Genomic DNA, 5,137 nt, shown 5'->3' on the forward strand with positions numbered 1-5,137 from the left:
GAGGGAGCGTGCAATTGGCATGCTGACAGCAGGAATGTCAACCAGATCTGTCGCCCGTGCATTGAATGTTCATTTCTCAACCATAAGCCGTCTCCACAGGCGTTTCAGAGAATATGGCAGCACATCCAACCGGCCTCACAACCGCAGACCTCGTGTAACCACACCAGCCCAGGACCTCCACATCCAGCAGGTTCACCTCCAAGATTGTCTGAGACCAGCCACCCAGACAGCTGCTGGAACAATTGGTTTGCACAACCAAACAATTTCTGCACAAACTGTCAGAAACCGTCTCAGGGACGCTCAACCGCATGCCCGTCGTCCTCATATATATATATATATATAACTGTTTTCTCAGTTATATATATTTATGCAGCTAAATAAGGTAATTAAAATTAGCATGACCAATTGTAAAATCACCTCCATCAACTACATGAAGTTTACAATACTTAAAAAAAATAGGTTTTTTTAAATGAAAATTCTTTTGAACTTTCCATAACTCATTATTTATAAACGTAATATAGTTAAAAACCTTAACAAAGCATAAATGGACTAGTACTTTTATAGCACCCTTCTATGCAGTCAAAGCACTTTCCACAAGAAGTCTTATTCACAAAATAACATATTGTGAATATATAACATATTCATACAGCACTTTTACCATGACGAAGTGCTTTTTAAAAAATTTCTTATGGTTAAAATCTATTGTCAACAAGCATGTTACTGCTAGGAATTTTTTACCCATACCTTAAAAAAATTTCACTTGATGACTGCAAATCTGCAAAACCATTTTCATCTGAGCATGTCCTGTTTTTTGATTGTGATGTTCAAATTATTGGACAAGTATGACTGGACAGAAATTGTCATGCATTTTCAGCAATTAAGAAATTAAGTTTGTGACGTGACCCTTCGCCAGCATAGTTTCTAGCTCTGCTCACATAGTCACAGTTTTTCACGCATCCTGTCATACAAGTTAGTTATTTTGAGGCCTATCCTACTATGGACACTTCATTAACCAGAGACTCATGGAAAAAGGAGATTGTTCATTCTCCCTTAAAGAAGTTTAAAGAATCCTCCGTTACTAAGGATGACCTCAACAAGGTTATTGCTAATGGCTTAAAGCTAGCACTTCAATAACAACAAAAGTCCCTCAATGCAATAGTTGCCTCGGCAGTCAGAGAAGCTATGGACTCTGTCTCAGTCCCTGCTTTACACGACTTATGCACAGAGCTTCAAAAGACCAATGAAGTGGTAAATGATGTTAGCGGCAAACTCGAGAGAGTGGCTACAGTGGCTAAGTGTACTCAAGACCGAGTGGATTCAGTGCAAGCAGCTGCACGAGAGGACAGACGATTGACTATCAATCTAAAGAAACAACTTGACCAACTCGCTACAAAGCTCACAGATCTGGAGCACAGGGGTCGCAGGAATAACGTCGGACTTGTTGGCTTACCAGAAATGACAGAGGGCTGTTGGCTACATCAAGGCTAATCTCCCTAAAGCTGGGCATACACTGTGCGATTTTTGGCTCATTTTGAGACGATTTTTCAGTCGTGCAACCATTTTGGTGATCGGCCCGAGTTTCGCCTTCATCATGTGTTGTGCATCGTATAGTATACGTGGGGTAACGAGAAGCGATTAACACCTCACGACCAGCTCCCGATCATCAGTCGTTTGGTCGTAAGAAAATCAAACCTGTTTGAAATCCTGTTGGCCGTTGTGAGGGTGTCAACGCAGCCTCTCACACTGCGCACGTGCAAACACAGTAATGAAAGTGAAAAGATGGGGCAGCACAGCAGTGCAGCGTGTGATCTGGACACAAGTGATGGAGGCACAACTTGTAGAACTTTGGCAAGCTCATCCGAGCCTTTTCAGTGTGGCCTCACAATATCATCATGACCACAACAACCGTGAATATAGTTGGATGGACATTGCTACTCAATCACAGCTGCCTGATCAACGTTTTTCATTAGCAATTTAGCAAAGTTGATGGTGGTGGTGTGCGTGTCTATTGAGTGAAAGACAGAGAGGGAGGGACAGCACAAGAGCCAAAACAGTTCAGGGGGCCGGCCGTGCGGACAGCAACGTCGGCGACGGGCAAACAGTTCTTGGGGCCGACCGTGCACACGGCAATGGGGGCGGCGCAGACAAAACAAATCAGGAAGCCGGCCACGCGGAAGGCAGTGGTGGAAACAGAGCAGGTCTGGAGGTCAGCTGCGATGCCAGCGGCGGCAACGAACTGTCTCAGGAGGCTGGCCACGATACCAGTGACGGCAACAAACTGTCTCAGGAGGCTGGCCTCGACGGCCATGATGCTCAGCTAGAGACCGGGAAAGCGGCCGGCAGAGGTGAAGCGGAACAGGACGAGCTGGAACTGATGACGGTGTGGCATCCGCAGGACCAGACGAGGCAGGACCAGACGCTGAAGCTGGATCAGGCAAAGGCGAGGCTGTAGCTGGACCAGGCAAAGGTGAGGCTGAAGCTGGACCAGGCGAAGGCGAGGCTGAAGCTGGACCAGGAAAGGCGAGGCTGGATGAAGACACAGAGGCTGGACCTGACGGCAGCGGGACGGCTGCGGAACCTGACGGCAGCGGGATGGCTGCGGAATCTGACGATGGTGATGCTGCAGACGGTGATGCTGCACTTGACGGTAATGTTGCAGTTGACGGTGATGCTGCAGTTGACGGTGATGCTGCAGGCGGAGATGTGGATGCTGCCGGTGACGGTGTAGAAGTCGCAGGGGATGATTCAGCAGGTGACGGCTGAACAAACTTCCCCGGACCCTCCAGCTGACGCGAGGATGTGCTTGCTGGGTCCTCCAGGACCCCCAGCAGACAAGGCATGAGGCTGGACGGGCTTCTCGGGTCCTCCAGCAGACGTGGCATGAGGCTAGACAGACTCCTCGGGCCCTCCAGCAGACGACACTTGAGGCTGGACGGGCTCCTCTGGCCCCCCAGCAGACAAGGCATGAAGCTGGACGGGCTTCTCGGGCCCCCCAGCAGACGTGGCATGAGGCTGGACGGGCTCCTCGGGCCCTCCAGCAGACGACACTTGAGGCTGGAAGGGCTTCTCAGGCCCTCCAGTGGAGACAGACACTGAAGCAGCAGGTACGGAAACCTCTGGCAGTGCGGACACTGGCTGGGACTGAGCAGCACAGTGGTTAGACTCAGGCAGCAACAGTGGGTTGCAGTCCTTGAAGAGCTGAAAGTGTTCCCCAACATACTCAGCAGAGGACGGAGGCGGATGGGTGAACTCACTTGAATTCTCAGGGGTGCTGAGAGCCGAGACTATTTAGGTGAGTTGTCCGGTGGAGCTGCTGGCACTGGCGTCTTGACCTCTAGGGGTCCAGAGTTGGCTGGTGACTGACACCCAGCCTCTGGTGAGACCCTAGAGGGAGTAACTGTCTCTGTAAAAGAAACTGTAAAAGAACCAGCAGATGTAATGATGAAGTGTGTTCCCTGCTCGTAATGAGATGGTGAGGATGGTGACTGGATGAACGAGTGGGTGGGCTGCTGAACTAGTGGCAACTGAACTACAGGTAGCGAAGATGATGGTAGCGGAGGTGTAACAGGTGATGGAGTGGCTGACTGAACTGAGGGCAGCTGGGCTGCTGACTGAACTGAGGGTAGCTGGGCTGCTGACTGAACTGAGGGCAGCTGGGCTGCATACTGAACTGAGGGCAGCTGGGCTGCTGACTGAACTAATAACTGTACTGCTAACTGTGTTACAGACCCCACATTGAATTGTGGTGAAGGTGTGGATGGGGGGATATGGTCAGGAAAAACTGTTTCAGGGAAGTTTATTGCTTTACCGTAAGGAACCGATGCAGACGAAAAGGCTCCCCTAACATAGTCATTCCCTAAACTCGTAGTGCTAAACTCAGTAACTCCAGGTTTAGAAACAATAGCGTGAACACAGTCATTAACCCTGAATGCGGGCTCAGCAAAGGCAGTCTTTGGAACAGTGGCGATGGGTGCGACGGAAAAATCATTGTTATCTTCAGAAGACACACAAAAAATAGCTCCAGAAAACACAGTCACAGAACCTGACGCAGCAAAAAAAGTGTCCCTTTCACTCACCACAGCCGGCTGCTTATATGTCCCATCTAACGCGGTTAAAGGACCAGGGCACCTGACTGCAGCTTCATAGACAATGAGCTATCAGAATTAGTTTCGACTATGGAGCCTGAGTGTGTGAATAAAGCACAGGAAACCAAAGTAGAGCTCAAAATATATATATTTTTGAGAAATGTATAGACAGATGTACAAAAAGCTAAAAAAATATGCATATATATCACAAACAAAAATAATGTTGACAATACAAAACAGCTTATTAGGTTCCAAAAGGAGGTGGGATGAGGTGTGATCCAGTATGAGATTTAGTTTAGTTCCATGGACCTGTGATAGGTCATGTGTCAACAGTTTAATTCAGTCCATAGGTTTACGATTCCTACTGCAACGTAGCGGTGGTCGGGTGGCTCGCCATCCCGCGCTGATCAGGGCTGATCGCGGGAGAAAAAAAAAACCTGACCTAAACAAGGTCAAAAACATAAATTATCACAGAAGAAAATGAAACAGCATTCTACTGCCGTGACAAAATACATAAATCCATAAATAACAAAGACAAGTAATTAATGCCATGTTTCATACAACAATCAATAAACAATCATCTCTTATAATGAATTTCATTCAAAATACTATTATAGAAAAACATTCTCATGGGTCCCATCAAAGTATATCAGCAATAAAGCTAATAAACATTATCCAAAGTTAATCAAATATATTTACAAAACTCATTTAATCACAGGTGTTGCGCAACAGATTCAATAATCTCAGTGGAATTTAACTCAATGCAAAATCTCATAGGCCGTTTTGGCATTTCATCAGAAAAGTAACAAAAAACATCCAAAACGGACAAAACTACAAAATTCAAATCACTCGTTCAACTCTAGATACGTTAAGTCAACATTCGGCCATAATGGAATAAACAAAAGCAACAATATTCAATAAATAAAACTAGTAATTGCACATCCTTTTCAACACACGTGGAAACCGGCTACTCGACCACTGTTACACCTCTTTCCGGGATGCGTACAAAGCCCTCCCCCGCGCCCCATTCGGCCAATCAGATCACTGCTCCA

Source organism: Aulonocara sp. 'chitande type north' Nkhata Bay, linkage group LG16 (assembly GCF_057382095.1).
Source record: "Aulonocara sp. 'chitande type north' Nkhata Bay isolate Kocher_YH1m ecotype deep benthic linkage group LG16, A_spYH_male_GT1.1, whole genome shotgun sequence".
In the NCBI taxonomy this organism is placed as follows: Eukaryota; Metazoa; Chordata; class Actinopteri; order Cichliformes; family Cichlidae; genus Aulonocara; species Aulonocara sp. 'chitande type north' Nkhata Bay.